This window comes from Lissotriton helveticus, assembly GCF_964261635.1.
Source record: "Lissotriton helveticus chromosome 1_1 unlocalized genomic scaffold, aLisHel1.1 SUPER_1_unloc_2, whole genome shotgun sequence".
NCBI lineage: Eukaryota > Metazoa > Chordata > Amphibia > Caudata > Salamandridae > Lissotriton > Lissotriton helveticus.
Genome location: NW_027611659.1, coordinates 3199969 through 3222254, shown reverse-complemented (window position 1 = coordinate 3222254; position 22286 = coordinate 3199969). Strand labels below are relative to the sequence as shown.

At 48.1% G+C, this 22286-nt stretch overlaps 1 pseudogene; it reads right to left on the bottom strand.

The window, feature by feature from the left end:
• Window positions 1–20181: 20181 nt before the first annotated feature.
• On the bottom strand, window positions 20182–21059 carry LOC144805713 (uncharacterized; annotated as a pseudogene).
• Window positions 21060–22286: the final 1227 nt, after the last annotated feature.

The window sequence follows — 22286 nt, the reverse complement described above, 5'->3', positions numbered from 1 at the left end:
TGTGTTAAAAAAATGCCCTTATATGTACCTAAAACTGTTCAAATTATACCGCCTATTCTTTTTATTGCTGTTAAATTGTATAAAAGAGGTCGTACACCGATGTTCGGTGTGATACTTCTTGCATTGCCGAAGGGTGCTGTAGGATTGTACCACCACCCCATGGGGTCTTAATAAACTTGTCTTTTGCATTTTCAGTTTCCGTGCCAACTTCTATTCTAAGGTGTTCGTAAGTTTAGCAGAGTATGTAGACCTGAATGAACCCGACACCACAGGGGGCCCAAATATAACAACTTTAACCTGTTTGCCGCGGCCGCGATTCCGCAGCAGTGCGGCACTTCCGCAAAACGGGCGGGGCTGCGTCGGCCGTTGGACGTGCACAGAACTACAAAGGTAGTGCTCCCAACGGCCGACGGCAGCACTTAAGGGGTTAAACGGCTTCAGGATGAGGACATCAATTAAAAATACAAATTGACAAGAGGACAAAAGTTCAGCTATCAAAACATTTTATCAGAGCCCTGATCTCCTGCTGTTGGTGGGCGACAAGAAAACTTGAGAGTGACGCATCCTCACAAATTGGAAAACAGTTATTGTTGGGCATTTGTGACAATCTTCAACAATGGCAGCAGTTACAGTGATTTCAAGGCTTCATTTGCAGCCCCCTACCGGCTGAGATCCAACTGCAGTCTGGAAGGCATGGCCAGGTTCAAAGTGCACCATGACAGAGGCTGAACGTTCTGTAACAGATCTGAATTATTTTGCTATTAATGCCAATGTTTTGCAAAAGATTTTGATTAAGGGTCTACCACAAAGGTTGCCACCTTCCAAAGACCCTTCAATCAGTCAATATGTAAGAAAATAAGCATACACTGAGCAATGCCAGGTGCAGCTCGAAGCACTTGGGGGTGAGGGCATTTTGCCCATATATATTGTCAAAATATCTTTTATACTCCAGATTTCAACCCAAGCATGAGGCAAGATTATGCAGCAATTCACGAACGCCAGAAGTAACAGATTGGTGACGGAACTGAGGAGAGAGAAAACAGAGGGCCGGTTTATGCTTCAATGTATCAAGTAAGCAGCGTGAATCTACTATCGGGTGAAAGTAACAGCAAGTCAGGTCTTTAAGTGAACTGGGTCGTGCCAATGCTCAGAACTGTCAGCTCTTAAAAGCAGGTGCTGGAATGGGATTGGGCTCTCCATTTTGGGAAAGAAACTTAACTCGTCAATATAGCACCGGCACTGCTTTAGTAAAAATTAAATAATATTTGGGTTTTCTCAGCAATAGCCCACTCCCCAACCCCACCCCCTCCCTATAGGTTAGACAAACAAATGAACATACATTACATATTTATATATACTCATAATATCCCCATTTCATCATTTTCATAAATAGTTTACAAATTAACGTTACATTGCCCAAAGGATGCATAAAATGAAATAATCTTCCTCATACATCATTAGGTATTGCTTTGGTTTGACACCAATCCATTAGGGGGGTCCAAATTCCCAGCCCCTTTTTATGCCCTTTATTGCCTTTCCTTTTGTCAATGGCAATTTCCAAATTAAAGATTGCTAGTAGAATAGCTAGCCATTGCTGAAAGGATGGTGCAATCGGATCCAGCCACGCCGAGGTTATGCATATCCTTAACACTGCCAAAGCAATAAAAATGAGTTCATACCCGAATCTGGGAGTGCTAGGATCTGAAGCACCTGACAGATTAACTTCATTAGACAGAATTATATCTCTTTTTAATACGGCGGAGAGGAATTCCTCAATGTCACGTTTGAAAAAGGTTAATCCATCACAGGTAGAGAAGATATGTACACAGTCGGCATTGAATAGCTTACAACTAGAGCAGCATGTCTCTTTACCACACCCCCATTTGGCAATTTTATCAGGAGTATAGTGTAGGAAAAAGAAAGTTTTATAAAACTGTGCTTGGAGTTTTGTGGACATAAGACTTGTTAGAGACATTAAATGGGCATTGTTAAATTCGTCCAAAGTTATACCTATTTTTCCCTGCCACTTCTGCGTGGTTTTCTCCAGATCATCTGGAACCATCATATTTACAAGGGAATACATTCCCCCAATGGTGTTTTTATTGCTGTGAATTCATTTTTCAACTAGTGCTACTTTCTCAGACATATCCCTTCCCCCCACCCTTGGTTAAAGATAAATCGGATATGGAGGTATTTGAAAAAATCCCGCCTGTCCACCTGGATGTTTTCCCTTAGTTCTTCAAAAAATTGAATCCCACCGGGGGAGAAAAGACACCCAACATGCGTTATTTCTGCTGCATCCCATTTATTTGTGCAGTTATCTCTAAAAATCTCTGGCAGATCAGGGTTATGCCTAAGGGGGGTGTAATATGATATTCGCCCTATACCCAGCATTTTTCTCACCGCTTTCCCAGGTTTTAAACCCACTGAATAACGTTTTAAATTTCACTTTTTTATGGTAGCTATCATGCAGATGTCGCCATAAATATCCGGTGCTTTAACTTCCCAAAATTAGCTGAAAGATTGATGGCAGACCGCCCCCTGGTATCGTGTAATCCCTAGTATTATGTGGTAGTTCCCGACTGTAAAGCAGTACAGAAGCCCAGTAATATGCTTTAAGATTTGGGAGGGCTAAGCCTCCTCTTTCCTTTAGAAGGGTCAGACATTTATAAGCGCACCGGGGCTGCGCGTATGCCCAGATGAAACTGGAAAAGGTACGTTCCATAGATTTAAAACATTGATCTAAAAATTCTAAACATATGGCTCTAAATAAGTTGAGAATTTTAGGGAAAAAGACCATTTTCAAGGCATTAGCCCTACCAATTAAGGAAAGATGTAAATTGTCTAGCCGGTGGATGAACTTCTGCATAGAGTCCAACATTGGCTTCATATTTAGTTCGACCAGATTCTCAAGTTTAGATGTAATCCAGATGCCCAGATTTGTCGCCTTATCTACCACTAGAGGATCGCACATTGCAACTTTTTTGTTCAGCACAATCTGAGTTTTCCCCTGGTTGAGTGAATATCCGGATACCAATCCAAATTTTGTAGCCTCCATAGTGATAGCAGTCGTAGCTATATTCGGGTCAGATGTCACGATCGCTATGTCATCAGCATAAGCCAAGGTTTTGGTTGTATATTCCTGAGACAAAATCGGTTCTATATCTCTATTCTTTTCCAATCTACGAATAAAAAGATCAAGATATATCGCAAAGAGTAGAGGGGAGCAAGGGCACCCCTGCCGGGTTCCTCGAGATATGATCAACTCTTTAGTAAGTCTACCATTTACCATTACCATAGCCCTGGTGTTAACATATAATTTTTGTACTGCCTGGATGAATCCCTTTTCAATTCCAACCCAGGACATGGCGGTCCACAAAAATTGCCAGGAGAACCTATCGAAGGCCTTCTCGGCGTCAAGAAGAACCAACGTCATAGGGTCTCCTGCAATTTCCGAGTGGTTGAATAGGGTAATCACTCTTTGGATATGATTAACAGTTGATGTCCCTGGCACAAAACCGTGCTGGTATTTGGCTATAACTTTGTGAATGAGAGGGGCAATTCGGTTCGCCAGGAGTTTCGAATACATTTTGGAATCTGCATTGATGAGAGTGATGGGGCGATATGAGCCTAGCTGTTCTGGAGGTTTATTTTTCCTAGGGAAAATTACTATATTTGCCTTGAAGCAGGAGTTTGGGGGTTGCCTCCCTTTGAAAATGTGAATAAATAAATCAAGTAAGATGCCTTTAATCTGGTCTAAAAAAACGAACTAGAATTCAGATGGTATATTATCTAAACCGGTTGCTTTTCCTTTTGTTGATTTTTGATTATAGTTAAAAAAATTCTGTATTAGGGATTTCTTCTAGGATAGCTTGATCTGCTTCATTAAACCTATCAAGGCCACCACTATCTAGATAACTTTGAATCTCAGCTGCCCCCCTCCCCCCTCAGCGTATAGGGTACTATAAAATCACCAAAAAGCCTCTCTAACCAGTTCTGGATCAGAAATGTGGCCTTCCACTGGGTCCAGTATCTCCTGTATCATATTTACTGAAGCCTGTTGTCTCATATGAATAGCTAACTGGTGGCCAACTTGCTCGTTAACCTCGTACACCATCTCTTTATTAGCTGCGGCTTTTTTATGGCTTTGGCGGTAAAGATATCTGTGATTGCGGCCCTTGCGATTGCCACTAGGCTCTGCATTCTATTAATTTCTTCTATCCCTTGTATCCCATGGGTTACCTTTATCAACCCTTCTTCTGCCAATCGAAGATTTTCCTGCAGCTCCCTCATAGATTCTTTGGCCATTTTATTAGCCTTTAATGAAAATTGCATTGTTTCCCCACGAATCCCTGCTTTTAGTCCCACATAACTTCAATTGAGACACTCCTGATGTTATCTTTTAAAAAATTAGGGATCCACTCTATCATGTGTATGCAATAGTTATCATCAAACAGCAGCGACTTCTCAAATGTCCAAGATCTGGGCGTTGTAATTCCCCGTGTTAGATCTAGTGTACAAAGATTAAAGTGAATTAGACATCAGAAAGTAATCTATACTTACGTGTGTATGGTGCGGGTTAGAAAAAAAAGTATAGCCGGAGTCATTAGTATTTGAAATTTGCCATCCATCTATAAGCCCATGTGTATAGCACATGTGTTTTATCGCCTTAAACATTTTGGGTTTCCGGCCATTGTACCGCCAATCGTCCTTAATTGACCAATTGCTGGGGAGGTTGATATTAAAGTCCCCGCAAATCAGTAAGGGTAGAGGCAAATGTTAAAGTTCGTTAGAGATATCATTAAATACAGATGGGTCATCGCTATTGCTCCCATATACTCCACAAATCGTTATCTTTTGCCCCTGTCTGTCCTGGCACTCTGTGTCTGCCCAGCGGCCAAATTTATCAGCTTTACAGCGGATAAAAGTATATCCTGAGCCCTTGGCTAAAATAGCAACCCCCCGTACCCAAGCCCCTTGTGATGTTGCACAAACCAATTTATATCCCAATGTTTTTAAAAGGTGTGTTTGTGAACCCTCTATATGGCGTTCCTGTAGACAGACAACATTAGCACCCATAGTTTGTAGACCTATCGCAACATTTTGCCTCTTCCTAACATCATTTAGGCCACAAATATTTAAGGATAACACCCTTAGTGCCCCCATCATATTGTCACAGATTTCCCGAATGTTTGCTCAGGCTTTTGCATTTGTCGTACCATGACCTGATATTTTCAGCATACCAGTTTACCCTGCTCCGGTTACTCTTACTTTTGCTTGTACTAATGTCCTGTCTGACCCTCTACCCTTCCCACCCCACCCCCCTCACCCCCACCACTATTGGAGGTTACCTGGCCAGCACCGGGCCAGGGGTGAGACATCCGTCATGCAAGACCCCAATGAGTCCACTGAGACACCCCCTTTATGTAATAACTTCTTAAGAAATGCCAAAAGAACCAATACCCAAACCCAAACCCAACACAAATACCAGGCCTGGCACCCAGGTCTTAAAAGACACCACATAATTCACAATATTTACAATATGGCCTTGCACTACAACTATAGCTGCTACATCCAATGCCCCAAGCCCACATCAAATGCCAATAAGTAGAGCCAGGATATCTCTAAAGCCAGGATTAGTACATATTACTTATGTCCTGAGATTTCATCAGGATACTTTTTTGCCTGTATTTCAGAAATAAAGCTACGAATATTTCCTTGATGAACGATTTTTAGTCTGGCAGGGTTTTGGAGATACACTGTTGCCCCGAGGTTTTGGAAGGGGTCAAAGAGCTGCCTCAGTCTCCATTTGCGCTCAACTGTGGCGTGTGCAAAATCAGGCCGGGTAAAAAAATGTATTCCATCAAACGATCTTTTGATTGTGGGTCTGGCAAGATCATAAAGGGCTTACCGGGGTAGAAAGTTTTCAAAAAACAAAAGCATAGCACAAGGATGTTGTTGAGTTGCAGAGTTGTTCTTCCAAGGAAATCTATGCGCTCTTTGAATGTCCTTGTCCCAATCCCATGATTGTAGTTAGGGTAATGACCCCCTAAGGAGCGAGACCATGAACTTCCTGGGATCATCCTTCTCAACACATTCTGGAATCCCTAGGAAGCTGAGGTTGTTACGTCTCTGGCGGTTTTCCTGTTCCTCCAATTTCCACATGTAACCTTTTTTTGCACCCTCATGCTCCTAAGTTTTCGTTTTAAGTAAGGAAACATCTTTCTCTAGTTGTTCCGTTCTTTCTTCCACTGATGCTATTCGATCTACAATTTCGGCGCAAGTTTTCCCCACTTTCCTGACTGCTCCTTGCAATTTCTTGGCTGCCAGGCGGGATCTGCGGCTATCAGCTTTTGCTTCAGCTTGAAAGCTTTTGATAGACTGCAAAATGTCTGTTAAAGCGGGTTCACTACTTTGAGCGCCTAGCGACCCCCTTTGAGCTGCGCCAGTATCAATAATTGTTTGGTTGCCCCCTGAAGTACACGTAGTGTTAGAGCAGATCGTGAGTGATGTATCATTGTAATCCCATTTTAGCTCAGTGTCTTCCTTATCAGATAGCTCATTTTTCTTCTTATGACGATCTCTGTTCTTCTTTTTTTGTACTTTTTTAGAGCGATGTTTGTGTCTCTGTAAGTCAGAATTAGATCTACTGCTCCATTTGCCTTCCTCCTCTCCACTTGATAAGGAGATGCTCACATCTGACAATTCAGATTCATCTGTAAGAGAATAGAATAGGTCCAGATTGTCAGGTGTTCTTGGCTTGTAGTTGTGCTGTGTGGTACTGATGGCCTGTGGTGATAGGGCAGTCTTTGAGCAGTCAACCTCCCCAGCATTTGGACTATCCCTTGGAAAAGTGCTGGTGTTGTTACCACTGTCGATACTGCCCACGGGAGTACTTTCTAACTGAACCGAAGATACCGAACCAGTTATTATATCCTGGGGGGGGGGAGGGGCTCAGGAAACAGTAAAGCATTAGGAATAGCTAATGCGGAGTGATCTGCTAATTCGCTTTCCATTGTTGCAGGCACAGTCGTTGTTTCACCGGAGCACCCAGCCATCAACCTGGAATCGCTCCCCTCCCCACTCACATAGGCCACAGCACCAAAACTGCTGGTAATTAATGGCTGACCACAGTCAATTTCTTTGATTAGGTGAGTGGGTGTTTTCTTTACAATGGTGTTGTTTGCAGCATCGTTCTCCCATGGATTCTTATCAGTACATTCCTTTTCCTCCCCTTCTTTCTCTCCCCAACTTCTGCCTTTTACTCCCAGGGTTTGTGGTTTCTTTTGGTGTGAGGCTGCCAGGGTTCTGCTGCCTTGTGTAACAGTTATAAAATTTTTGCCTTTTACAACGCAACCCCCCTTGCTGGCCATCCTTACTTGTTTCTCCTGAATGGTGAAGTGGGACTGTGCAGCGGGTGCTCTGGTTCTGAAAAAATCTTCGTGACATTCACCGCGCATTACTAGCGGTTGAAAGTGTCGCCTCTGTGCTTCCGAGCACTTGGTAGAGAGCCGCCGGATTTGCCGCTCTGTGAGTGACGCAGTGGGTGCTCCAGCTCTGAGAAAAACTCTGTGACATTCACTGCGCATTTCTAGCGGTTGAAAGCATCTCCTCTGTGCTCCCCAGCCCTTTGCAGAGAGCCGCCGGTTTCGCCGATCTGTGAGTGACACATGCAGGCTGGATTCAATCTGGGATGCCAGAGCCTGCCATACATCCTCGAGGTGGAGAGATTGCGTTCCATCAATCCACAGCAGACAGGTCAAGGAAAAAGAAAAATGCTTTTCCTGTAGCTTTCCTTGCCCTTCCAAAAGCTTGACGAGGCTACATTTTCGAAAAAGGTGTTCTTTCAGCTTTCTACATAGGTTTACTTGGGGATGCTCAGTGGAGCATCACAAAGGTGATGTTAGCCGGACGCCATCTTGCCTCCTGCTCCACCGGCACTGCTTTTGATGCAACTTTGCAGTGATTCATTTATCAGTTTTCTATATGGCAGACATGAGCACCAGTGACATCATGCAAGGTCGTGGTCATTTGTTGAATCCCATGATGTTGAGCGGATGTGAGGCTCAAACCGGCGAGCTCAGCTCGAAGGTCGGTGGCTCTAGACTTATGCCACATTCTCGTCTACAAGAACTGAAGCATGTTTAATATTATATATAATGAAATCACAGGTGGTGCTCCTTTGTACATGTAATGTTACTTATTCTGTTCTATATAAGGATGAATGGACAGAAACAGTAAACACCAGTCGGGCACACACTACAGATTTGTAGCATAAGTGTTTTAAGCCATGCCCTCAATTACATTGGCCACGCCCCTATGGGAAACACCCCTCAGTTTTTTCATCCTACTTAAAGCCCTATTGCAAGTGATTATTTACCGATACATATTGGGCGGCCCTGCTGGAATCGGATTTGTTGCTGGTTTGGACACCTGCACACATCTCTGTTGACTTGGCCGTGCTGCTGAGAGTTAGTAAGCTTTAACAGTAGACCAGCACTTACAGGCATCATCCTCGGTCCGTACCGCATTGATGCTGGCTGCGGGCCGGCAGCTCCAGTGCCAAGGCTGATCTTCAGAGCGGCGAAGGGAGCGGTGGGCTAACTCGCTCGGTCCCGTTTGGTTTTGGGTCCTGCTGGCATACGGGTTTGTATTCCGTTCTCTTGCCCTCTAACCCTCGCTGCTTCCGTCTCTCCCGGGTGATAGAGGCTGGCTCATGAGCAGCTCCGGTGGCTAAGGTTTGGGGCGGGGTTAGCAAGAGGTTCCAACACTGCGTGTGGTGATGAGGCATGAACGGGGGAACAATGAAAGAAACAAGTTGGCCGCTCTCAGTTTTTCAACACCTCCTCTTGTTACGCTAAGTTGTGCTAATGCACTGATAACACTCTCCTCCCGGGTCTCCTTACAAATGATGGCATACGGTGTGTTTGGCACAGGCGCAGCCCAAGAGGTATCGCGCGCATGCGAAACAAAACACAGGTGCAAGTTTACCCACCAATAAGAGAACAAACAAGTATTTAAAATGCAATAGGACTTGCATTTACGCGAGACCTATTGCATTTTAAATGGAGGTATTTGCATTAAAAAAGGCATGAACGGGTGGGGTGGTGGTAAAAGGAAGTCACGGACTGCAGGAGTCAACAGGGGAGGCAGGGGAACAAAACGGTTTTAAAAGTAAAGGGGACATTAGCCGTGGAAGGACAACAATGATGACATGGCTGTCAGGAGGCGGGATTAAGTTGGCCAAAACCAATCAGATTGCAGCATTTAGAATTTCGGCCAATGAAAAAGATAGGTGGAAAGTGGGCGGAGCTTCCCCTGCTATACTGTATACAGCATCCCTCGACGAGACAGCGCAGACCTAGACTCCCTTGTAGAAAGCTCTCAGTGTATCAAGTACATTATTTATTTGTTTTACAAAAAGCAAACTCTCACTTTAGGAATAAAACAAAAAAGTCTGTTGGGCACCCGTGTGAAACATGGCAGCAACTCAGCAAACTTTAGATGCTTTTAGAGGAGCTCCTGTTGCTCCTCTGAAGGCACGGGGATGGCCAGGTTGGTGGAGATCGCTAAATATGGTGGATCGTAGTCTAACGGGGTAGTGGAAGTTGTTACGGCTGCTCCTCTGGCAGACCTTGGACCACCTGTCAAACTATAAAGGTAAGGTACAGTCTTCAAAGGTAACCCAAAATAGAAAAATCACTAAAGAAAGGCTGGCTGGATTGAGGGTGTGATGGACAGGGCACGCTATAACTCTCTAAAAAATGCAACAAAGCATTATACCAGCCAAACCACCGGTCCTCCCACCAGCCCTGTTTATAGTTGAACTGACTGTCAACCTTTCATAGGAATTCCCCCTGGGTCTGTCGATGGAGAACTTCTTCTGAAGGAGTAAGGGCTCTCGAAGAAAACCCATCAGACAGTATTAGATAAAGCAGCGCTATATAAAAACCTTAAAAAAATAAAAAAGTAAATTTTGTATTTGACAAATTCATGTTTCAATCCCTTGTGTGGCACGCTGATTTCACATACTCAACATTCTGTGGTATTTTTATGGATTATTAACAAGAGTAGTATTTTTAGGCTTCCTAAACAAATCAAGTATGAATTAGGTAGAAACAACCAAATTATGTTCCCACAGGAGTGAAGCTCAGATCTCAGTATTACTGGTAGCACTTCTCTTTTCATTAACACAGAAGGAGAGGTAGTACCATCTCAAGCAAAAAACAACTCGCACTCAGAGAGAAGGCATACTGGCGAGAATAGTCCCCTATGATTGCACCTGTGCCAGACTCCCTGCTGAAAGCAGTCATGCTATTGAGATTTGACCCATCTATTGCCAAATAAACTAGACTCCTTGCTGACATCACAAATTATCTTTAAAATCTAGGGAATACATCATATTTAAGATCTCCTATACAATCAGCAGTCAAATACCGTGAATTCAAATACGTTTGTTGTTTTATTACATATCTAAAAACATACATTTCGTATTAATATGGAAAATGTAGTCATCATTGTGTACATTTCATAGCCTCATGATTGTTCTTGATCTATCATAATTTTGTTCATGTTAATGTTAAAGTAAATTGAGTTTGATCCTGGTACACACGTCTGTAGTGTGGTTTTTAAAGGCTCTTGGATGTCCATACATAGGTGGTGTTTGGATGTTTGGTTATATATCATTAATACAGATTAATAAAGTATTGGGTTTCAAATTTCTTATGCCCCTAATGGCCATACAAACCACTTGTGCAGTTTAGAACTTGTTGCTGATAACGTGAAAGTAAAGTGAGTTTGTCCCTGTAGCAAACCCCTGTAGTGTGTTATGTATAAGATCGGTGAGCTGCAGAGCAGTCTCGTTCCTGTTCCTGACTGGCTGTGTGGTGGTGTGGTGATGATGATGATGGTCGGCAGCAGGAAGGACATCCTAGACTCAACAATTTGTTAAAATGAACTCGGTGGAAAGCATTCATTTCTATCAACTTTGCCTACTGAAGATGTATCTTTTCTTCTGATTTGCATATTATATCGGTGAACTCCTTCCTCTAGGCAAGGCTGGGCTATAATAACACTGTTTATTTGATAGCTACAGCAACACAAAAGCAACTTACAGATTATTCAGAATGCTACGATCTATCTTATTTGTGCTCGGAGGACGTCCCAACTGCATCACAAAGTGTCACTGCTTGCTCACGAGGCAGTACATACTTTTTATGCCCATTCATTCACTGACAGTTTATAAAACAAGAGTTTCTTTTTGCATGTAAAAACAAACCTGAATATCATTTGTATCAAAAATCTGTATCTTTTGTGCCCCTTTACTTCTAAATCCAGATTTTTTTTCCATTGACAAGGTTCAAGAAATGTAAAGTAGGGAGTTGATAGTTCTGGACTGTAAGAGATGGAATTCTTTACTGCTCAAGATTCTTTATTTAACTGTCTAGCTTTCAGAAACGTGTTAAGAACTAAACTTTTCGTCAGCTCTCTCTGCGATCAATACTTTCGCCATCATGCACGGATTCTGTCCTTTCACCAGCTAGGAGTTGTTTGGTTTATTCTCTGTAAATAAGAGAGGTCTAAAATATATTCATATAAAATTAATCTGGCCGTGAATCATTTACAGTCAGTGGCGAGCCAGCAAATTTCCCAAGGGTCCAGCTTGGACACCTCTGGGGAAGTGCCACTATGGTGGGTGCATTAACAGATGCATGTGATGAGTGAATTGAGCATCATCAGTGCTTCCGAGGTAAATGTTGTGCGCTGCAAGCATTAACTCTCAGAGTTACAAGTCACAATTTCCTACTTCGACTTCTAGTGCCTTTGGCTGTTGTTCTCTAGCACCTGTCATTGAACCAGTTATTGCATAAAATGACCAAACACCAATATCAGCTAGAAATATTCTCCAGTCTGGGCTTGTGAAACTTATTCATGTGTGTTTTGTTTATAGATTTTACCACTAATCTCTGTAGTTAGCTGAATATACTTCCGACAACACTTCCAAATCCACCACAATGTTATGGTTTCTCCCCTGTTAGTGTTTGTGTAGTGCACTTGAATGGCATTTCCCCTAAGTGGGTTCGCTGATGATTTCTTAATGTTGAAGGGGCACTAAAACTACTTCCTCATTTACTGCAGTGGTAGAGTTTTCACCTGTGTGTGTCTGCTGATGGTTCCTTAATGCTGAGTAACTACTAAAACTACTTCCACATTCACTGCAGTGGTAGGGGATTATCACCTGTGTGTGTTTGTTGATGTCTTTGTATTTCGATAATTGACTAAAGCACTTAACGCACTCACTGCACTTGAACGTTCTTCCCCTGTGTGTGATCGCTGATTATTCCTTAATTTTGAGGAACGACTATGTTAGAAGGGGCGATCCCAGAGGGCCAGGTTATGCTCTCCCGACCATTCCGTGACCCACCTCTCCCACAAGTAATGCCGAGTCTTAACGTGAGGTCCCCACCGGGGAGGACTTCGAGTCTAGGATCGTACACACTGAGCTCACACCACACTTACGAACGGACACCACACCATGGATTTCAATAAGCAGGTTCTTTATTAACAATAAAAGGAATCAGAATTCGTATTTACAAGCGATCGAGGGATCGTAAAGTCTCAGTAATTCGGGAAGAAGGAAGCGGGACAGTCTCAATCTTTAAGCCAGTATGATGCGTACCCTGCGCACAGATCTCAATCCTCGAGCCGGTGGATACGAAAGATGATGATCGTACTGGCTGCTTCACTCACTACAGGACGTACCAGGTGGTGTTGGTAGCGTCAACGGTCCAGCCCGACCAGAGTACTCCTCGAGCCGCGCGAGGTCAGCAGGGCTCGATCCGGAGGTTAGTTCTTGAGGAGCCGCGATCACGTCAGCAGGGCTCAGGAGGTTCCACAAAGGACTTTAGTATTCACGATCAAGCTGCGACAGCATCAGCAGGGCTCTGATGTTCTAGTTCCGTCTTTATGAGGATGAGCCGCGAAAACGTCAGCAGAGCTCCGAGGTTCCAGTCCCGTCGTTATGACGATGAGCCACGACAGCGTCAGCATCGCTCGGTTCAGTTTTCCCCAAGGGTAAGCCGCGATCAGATCAGCAGGGCTCTCTTGTCCAGGATGCAACTGCCTGCTAGTTGTTGGGCGGGCCTTGATATATTCCAGTGGCCCTTTGATGTCCAGACCCTCGCAGGCAGAGGTCTCATGTTGGAGAGGTCCGTCGGTTGGTCCTTTGATCCCTTTGAAGATGCGCCCGGGAATTCCCAGACGCCCAGCAGGGTCTGGAGCCAGCTCTGGGGCAGGCCAAAGGTGTGATCAAAACTGGCCCACAGGGGGAAGGCCAGAGGTGTGAGGGAATCCAGTCTCACAGGGGAGGCCGGAGGTGCAATCGAAACTCCCTGTCTTATCTCACTCGGGGAGCCCTTTACCCCCCAGCCGGGACTGGCGCGTCTGGGGCCTACGTTTCGCTGGGGCCGGGGTCAGGCAAGGTCCAGGGAGTCAGGGACCTCGGGAAGGAAAATTGCGGTCGGGGCCCTGTGGGGTGATGCAGGGTCGGGGTGCCCGGGGCCGGGAAGTAGGACGGGGGAATGCAGGGCTGGTCGTCGGCTGGTGGGGTCGTGTAGGGAGTTTGGGCGGACAGGGAACGGGATGACCAGGGGCTTCTGGGCACAGAGCTAGGCTAACGGGGTGCTGATGAAGGGGGGGAACCACGCCATGAGGCCTGGTCCAACATGCGTCCCCCCCCCAGCTGAAAGGCAGAGAGAACTACCCGTCCCCTTGGGGGTTCTCTTCACTGAGGCGGAAGAACCGGGACAGGCCGTCCGCGTTGGCATGGTCAACACCAGACCGGTGCTCAACAGTGAAATCCATCCCCTGGAGGGAGATGGACCAGCGTAGCAGTTTGGGGTTCTCCCCTCTCATTTGCATTAGCCACCGGAGGGGTCGGTGGTCGGTTTGGACCCGGAAGTGAGTACCGAACAGATAGGACCTCAGCTTATTCAGGGCCCAAACCACCGCGAAGGCCTCCCGCTTAATGGTGCTCCACCTTTGCTCTCGAGGGAATAGCCTCCGGCTAATAAAGGCCACTGGTTGGTCCAGGCCCTTCTCGTTCATCTGGGACAGGACTGCTCTGATGCCGTGCTCGGATGCGTCCGTTTGGACCACGAACTCTCGGGAGTAGTCGGGGGCCTGTAGGACAGGGGCAGTACACATGGCGTCTTTCAATGCTTCGATCACCTCTTGGCAGGCGGGGGTCCAACTAACTTTCTTCAGCTGGTTTTTGGAGGTCAATTCCGTGAGGGGGACTACGAGGCTGCCGTACCCTTTTATGAACCTTCGGCAGTACCCCATGAGCCCTAGGAATGGCCGTACCTCCGTCTGGGTTGTAGGGGCCTCCCAGGCCACGATCGCATCGATCTTGGGCTGGAGGGGGCCACTAGGCCGCTCCCGACCTGGTGCCCCAGGTAGACCACTGACCCTTGTCCGATCTGACATTTACTGGCTTTGATGTTGAGACCCGCCCGCTGCAGGGCCATCAACACCTCCCAGAGGTGTTGGAGGTGCTCGGTCCAGTGGGAGCTGAATACCACGATATCGTCGAGATACGCGGAGCTGAATTCCTCCAACCCAGCCAGTACCTGGTTAACCAACCTCTGGAAGGTAGCGGGGGCATTTTTCATTCCGAAGGGCATCACCTGGAAATGGTAGTGGCCATCCGGGGTGGAGAAGGCGGATCTCTCTCTGGCCCCCTCTGTGAGGGCGATTTGCCAGTATCCGCAGGTCGGCTCGTGGAATGGTGTGAGCGTCGGTCCTGGTGACTGCGTTGAGCTCACGGTAGTCCACGCAGAACCTCAGCTCGGGAACAGCGCCGGGGGCGGCCGCCTTCGGAACCAGGACCACGGGGCTGGCCCATGGGCTGTCAAAGGCCTCGACCACTCCCAGGGCTAGCATCTTGGAGACTTCGGCCTTGATGCAGGCCCGGACTCTGTCAGGGACTCGGTAGGCTCTGTGCCGTACCGGAGGGCTGTCCCCGGTGTCCACATCGTGGACGCACCAGCTGGTGATGCTGGGGACGAGGGAGAAAAGGTCAGAGAACTGCCCCAGTAACTGGCGACAGTTCTCGCGCTGCTCGGGGGTGAGGGAGGAGGAGAGACTCACTCCCTCCACGGAGCCATCTTTTTCTTTCGCACACAGGAGATCGGGGAGGGCCTCCGTGTCCTCTTCCACTCCGTCATCGGTGGTGAGGAGCAAACTCAACTCGGACCACACGAAGTGGGGTTTGAGGTGGTTCACATGAAGGAGCCGCAAGGGGTTCCTGGGGGACTGCACATCTATGAGGTAGGTTACCTGGCTCTTGCGTTCCACCACCTTGAAGTGCCCTGTCCACTTGTCCTGCAGGGCACAGGGCTCCACCGGTGCCATCACCCAGACTTGCTGTCCGGGCTAAAACTCGACCAGAGTGGCATTCTGGTCATACCAACATTTCATTTCCTCTTGACTTGCCTCAAGGTTTGCCTCGGCCAGCTCCCGGAACTTCCGAGTCTGGTTTCGGAGGGCCAGGATGTAACGGAACACATCTGGGGGGGGATCCGGGGTCGCCGTTTCCCAACCTTCCTTGACTAGGCTGAGGGGCCCCCTGACGGGGTACCCGTAGAGCAGCTCGAAGGGGCTAAACCCCAAGGGTTTCTGGGGGACTTCTCGGTAAGCGAACAGGAGGCAGGGTAGGAGGATGTCCCACTTGCGTCTCAGGGGCTCCTCGAGACCCATGATCATTCCCTTGAGGGTACGATTGAATCGCTCAACCAGGCCGTTACCTTGAGGGTGGTATGGGGTGGTGAATTTGTACGTCACCCCACACTGTTGCCAGAGGGACTTCATGTACTTGGAGATGAAGTTCGTTCCTCGGTCGCTCACAACTTCTCGCGGGAATCCCACCCGGGAGAACATCCCCATGAGGGCCCGCCACACTACAGGGGCCGTCACCGTCCCGAGGGGAATGGCCTTGGGGTACCGGGTGGCATGATCCACCAGGACGAGGATGAACCGGTGGCCTAAGGAGGTCCGGGGTCTAGGGGCCCCGCGATATCTATTCCCACCCGTTCAAAGGGGGTGCTGACCATGGGGAAGGGTTGGAGGGGGACCTTGCGCCTCCCTCCGCTCTTCCCGCTGGCCTGACACATGGGGCAGGACTTGCAGTGGACCTCCACATCGGAGCGCATGCAGGGCCAGTCAAAGTGAGTAACCAGGCGGTGGTAGGTCTTGTCCTGTCCCAGGTGTCCCGCCAGGGGCACATCATGGGCCAGGTTCAGGAGCAAGCTGCGGAAACGTAGGGGTACCACCAGCACCCGGGCTGACCCTAGTTCGGCAGACTTCTGTTTGCTCTATAAGAGGCCGTTTTCTCAATAGACAAGGTGGGAGCCGGACTGGTCACCGGCAGCCTGGGCGGCGGCCTGCTGCCGCGGCCTGACCAGAGAAGGACAGGAGGTCTGTTCCAGGCAGAATTCTTCTCGGGAGGGTCCCCCCTCCTGGCGCCACTGTGCTAACTCAGGGAGGTCGTCCAAGTTCGGGGTCTGTTCAATGGCAGGGCCTAGGTGGCCTGCGTCGGGGTCAATGCCCTCCCCGGGGTGCAGCTCGGGGACCTCGTGTCGCTCGCTGCCCTCCAGGTCATCAGAGACCGGGCGAGGGTTCTCGGGTTCCACCCCCCCGGGGGTGGGCACTCGGGCGGTCATGGATCGTGTGCTCACACATGCCCATTCGGGCAGGCCCACCATCTCTAGGTGGGTCCTTCGCTCCACCTACTTCCACGGGGAGCTCTCCAGGTCGTTACCCAGTAGACAGTCTACGGGCATGTCGGTGCGGACCGCTACTCGTAAGTCCCCAGCTACTCCCTCCCACTCGAACGGGACCTGAGCTATTCAGCAGGTGCGGACGGAATTGTCAGCTGAGATTACTCTGCAGGAGGCGTGCGGTATGATTTGATCCTCTGTGACTAGGTGACACCCTACTGCAGTAATGCGGGCCCCTGTGTCTCGGAGGGCCCCTATGCGGTGCCCGTTGACGGTCACCTGCTGAAGGTACTTCTCAGTATTGTCTGGCAGGGGGGCTCCGGGGACCAATTCTCTATCCCCCAGGAATACTAATGTCATGGCTGCTGGTTTCCACCCCTCTGGGTCCTCTACCCCTTCCTCTTCCAGGGCTCAATCAATCAATCAATCAATCAGTACATTTATAGAGCGCACTACTCACCCGTAGGGTCTCAAGGCGCTAGGAGGGGGGGGTGCCTTTACTGCTCGAACAGCCAGGTCTTAAGCTTCTTCCTGAAGGAGAGGTGGTCCTGGGTCAGACGCAGGTTGGTCGGGAGGGAGTTCCAGGTCTTGGCGGCCAGGTAGGAGAAGGACCTTCCTCCTGTTGTCGCTCTTTGGATGCGGGGGACGGCGGCGAGGGCGTGGCTGGTTGATCTGAGGTGGCGCTTGGGAGCGTAGAAGTTGATTCGGTTGTTGAGGTAGCTCGGGCCATGGTCGTGTAGGGCTTTGTGTGCGTGGGTGAGGAGGCGGAAGGTGATTCTTTTGTTGACGGGAAGCCAGTGCAGGTCTCTTAGGTGCCCGGAGATGTGGCTGTTTCGTGGGATGTCGAGGATGAGTCTGGCTGAGGCGTTCTGGATCCGCTGGAGTCTCTTCTGGAGCTTGGCAGTGGTTCCGGCGTAGAGGGCGTTGCCGTAGTCCAGTCGGCTGGTGACGAGGGCCTGGGTGACAGTCTTCCTGGTCTCGGTGGAGATCCACCAGAAGATCTTCCGTAGCATGCGCAGGATGTTGAAGCATGACGAGGAGACGGCGTTGACTTGTCTGGTCATGGAGAGGGAGGAGTCCAGGATGAAGCCCAGGTTGCGTGCGTGGTCCGTCGGTTTGGGTGCGGTGCCCAGGGCGGGGGGCCACCAGGAGTCGTCCCAGGCGGAGGGCGAGGAGCCCAGGATGAGGACCTCCGTCTTGTCTGAGTTCAGTTTCAGGCGGCTGGTCGTCATCCACTCGGCTACATCTCTCATCCCTTCGTGCAGGTTGGCTCTGGCGGCGGCGGGGTCGTTGGTCAGGGAGAGGATCAGTTGGGTGTCGTCGGCGTAGGAGATTATGTTGAGGTTGTGTTGGCGTGCGATGGCCGCGAGGGGGCTCATGTAGATGTTGAAGAGGGTAGGACTCAACGAGGATCCTTGGGGGACGCCGCAGATGACTTCGGTGGCCTCTGACTTGTACGGTGGTAGGCGGACTCTCTGTGTTCTTCCGCCGAGGATAGAGGTGATCCATTCCAGTGCCTTCTCCTGAATTCCGATGTTGCCAAGGCGCTGTACTAGGGTGCGGTGGCAGACAGTGTCGAATGCCGCGGAGAGGTCCAGGAGGATGAGGGCCGCTGTTTCTCCGTTGTCCATCAGGGTTCGGATGTCATCGGTGGCAGCGAGGAGGGCGGTCTCGGTGCTGTGGTTGGCTCGGAAGCCAGACTGTGAGGGGTCGAGGGATCCATTTGTCTCGAGGAAGGCGGCCAGCTGTTTGTTGACGGTCTTTTCGATGACTTTGGCCGGGAACGGGAGGAGCGAGATGGGACGGTAATTCTTGAGTTCGGTGGGGTCCGCTGTAGGTTTCTTGAGTAGAGCGCTGAGTTCGGCGTGCTTCCAGCTCTCAGGGAAGGTGGCGTTGTCGAAGGAGGTGTTGATAATGTCCCGCAGGTGGGGTGCGATGACAACGTCGGCTTTGTGGCTAGCTGGTGCGCAGGGGGGCTCGAAGTGGCTGTTTTCTTGAGCAGGGGGCACTGGGGGTCCCTGGCATAATGCCCTGTTTGCTGATATCTGTAGCAGGCTGTGCTGATTCGGGGTCCTTGTTTAGCTGGGGGGAACCCTGCTCTCGCTGTGGGAGGAGAGGTTCCGGACTGGTTTCTTGGGGGCTGCGTTGGGGTCCAGCCTGGGACCCTCTCTGTCTACCCTGACCTCCCCCTCCCCTCTGGCGGGAAGAACCATGCTCATTTCGGCCATAGTCTCCCACGGGACCCCGTGGGACTTTGGTGCTCACCCAGCGATCTGCTTCGACAGCCAGCTTCCGGGGATCTGCCAACTTGCTGTCCAGAAGGTGCAGTCTCAGCTCTACAAAGTAGTTGGTGGATAGGTGTTCATTGTCGATGAGATAAATGAGTCCTTCAAAAGTGGTCACCTTGCTGCCCTTGATCCACCCTTCCAAGGCCCGGCTGTAGAAATTCACATATTCTACCCAGGTGGTGCCGGGATCTTTTTGCAGTCTCTAAACCGTTGCCGGTACATCTCGGGGGTGAGCCCATATCGGGATAGCAGGGCGTCCTTCATGTGGGTGTAGGAGTTCATGACGGTCGAGGGCAGGTCCAGCATGGTGTCTCTTCCCTCACTGAGGAAGCGGCCCCATAATCCGGCCCCCCAATCCTTTTTGGGTACTCTGTGGGAGGTCATGGCGAACTCGTACGCCTTGAAGCATTGCTGGATGTCGTCCCCCTTGTAATACTCCTTCACAACGTCTTTGGGTATGTGCACTTTGGCCTCCACCGGGGAAGGGGCTTCTCTGTTCCCCGGGGGTCGGTGGTCTTCACTTCTGGCTTTGAGTTCCAGTTTTTTCAAGCTGCGCTCATGTTCGAGCTGGAGTTTCTTTCCTTCATGCTCCCTCTGGAGCTTCTTCTCCTCCAGTTCTCCTTGCAGCCGTAATTGTTCTACGGCCAGTTTCTTCTCGGACAACTTGAGTTCTCCTTCCATTTTAAGGCGTGCCAGCTCTGGCTCGTGGCTTCGATTGCGTTCTCGGTCTGTCATCTCCTCCGGTGACAGACCTCTCTCCGCGCTGGGACTCCGTGTCAGGGAGTCGGTTCACACTGTGTGTGTTCGCTGATGACATTGTAGCTGTGATAACCAATTAAAGCACTTTGCACATTCACTGCACTTGAATGGCTTTTCCCCAGTGTGTGGTCGCTGATGTGTTTGAAGTTGTGATAACTGACTGAAGCTCTTCACACATTCACCACACTGTAATGGCTTTTCCCCTGTGTATGTTCACTGATGACTCCTGAGATTTGAGGAATCACTAAAACTACTTCCACAATCACTGCAATAGTATGGTTTTTCCCCAGTGTGTGTTCGTTTATGTTTTTGTAGGCCAATAGACGACTGAAGCTCTTCACATATTCACTGCAATGCTATGGTTTTTCTCCTGTGTGTGTTCGTTGATGTCGTCGAAGATTTGATAACCGACTAAAGCTCTTCACACATTCACCGCACTGTAATGGTTTTTCCCCAGTGTGTGTTCGCTGATGAATCCTGAGATTTGAGGAATCACTAAAACTACTTCCACATTCACTGCAATGGTATGGTTTTTCCCCAGTATGTGTTCGCTGATGTGTTTGGAGTTGTGATAACCGACAGAAACTCTTCACACATTCACTGCAATGGTATGGTTTTTCCCCAGTATGTGTTTGCTGCTGAACTTGAAGAATTGATAACTGACTGAATCTCTTCACACATTCAGTGCAATGGTATGGTTTTTCCCCTGTGTGTGTTCGCTGATGTGTTTGGAGGTGTGATAACTGACTGAATCTCTTCACACATTCAGTGCAATGGAATGGTTTTTCGCCTGTATGTGTTCGCTGATGAACTTGGAGTTGTGATAACTGACTGAAGCTCATCACACATTCAGTGCAATGGTACGGTTTTTTCCCCATGTGTGTTCGCTGATGATCTTTTAGGAGTGCTAACTGACTAAAGTTCTGCACACATTCATTTCAATTGCACGTTGCTTTTCCTGTGTGTGTTTGCTGATGGGTCTTTAGTAGTGATGACAAACTAAAGCTCTTGCTGCTTATGTATGATTTTTCTTTCTTGGTTAGTGTCTCTGGGTCGGGTTTATATTTGTCTGCATCCCATGACTGCGTTTCCTGAGGAGCTAACATGATTGATAAAGCACTTGTGTTATTCTCATGTTCCCTGTATGTGTGTGGTATTTTGGATGGTTGATTTCAGATTTCACAATGAAATACAAGACTCACCAACTACATATATTATAATTGTGGCAAGTAAAGCTTCTTTGTAGGTGGTTATGTCTTTAGATTGTGGAATGGGTTTGCATGTTTACGAGTGAAGATCAGTCTTCCTTCGGGTCGAAGCAAAATGGGACAGTCTCTTGTAGATCAGAGACCCTCTCTTTCCTTTACCCTTCAGTTGTCTGGCTCTACTCCCTTGTGCTTTTCTCTTGTTCCTGTGGTTTGGACAGAAAGAGTTTACAATACACCTAGCGTGCTGAATGGTGGTCTGCCATCATTACTGGAAGCAGAGCAATGCTGTATCCACCTCATACCGAACACATTATCAAAGCTGGTGGTGGAGGTCTGTTTATACTGGAAGTTGTTTGTCAGTGTTCTTGCCTTAATTTTCTAGAGATCCTTTCTTGGTCCTATTGCGTGGAGGTGCACAGCTCAGACTCTTACATCCACTGAATTTATCTTGACGGCCTCTTCCAGGATCTTTCAGTTTATGTTCCTCAGTCTCTATGCAGATCTTTTCCTAAATATTGGAGCTCATTTTTTCTAACCGTTTTTTCAGATTTGCACGATTCTCGATCATTTGTGCATTCAAGGCTGGTTTCCTACTGGATGTAAAGAGATTTAAAATCACTAAATGGAAATGTAAGAGAATGGGAATACACAATATTTAATTAGTTTTGAAAGACATCTGGTCATTACCATTTATGAAAGTTACCAAGAGATATTTCACCATACACAGATATTTAAATGTTCTATAGAACATGTCACATTTTACTTACTTCGGAAAAGGAGGTAATTTTCCAGTGTTCACAGAGTAACTTAGTACAGAAAGAGCACTCACAGAGCGCCCACTGGCTGGAGGTACAGCTTTAGGAAGATGCATATGGCCAAGATTTTATTTAAACAAGAAGGGATTGTGTAATAGAGATGGATCAGGATGTGCAGCTGTCACTTCAGTTTCAGGAATTGTATAACAACAGTAGCCCTTTCAAGACTACATGACAAACAAAACTCTTTATGTAGTATATAATAAAGGTAACGTTCCAGGCAGTATGTAATAATGGTAACGCTCCAGGAAGTATTTAATAATGGTAACGCTCTAGGAAGTATATAATACAGGTATCGCTCAAGTAAGTATATAATAAAGGTAACGCTTCAGGAAGTTTATAATAAAGGTAACGCTCAAGGAAGTATATAATAAAGGTAACGCTCCAGGAAGTATATAATAAAGGTAAAGCTTCAGGAAGTATATAATAAAGGTAACG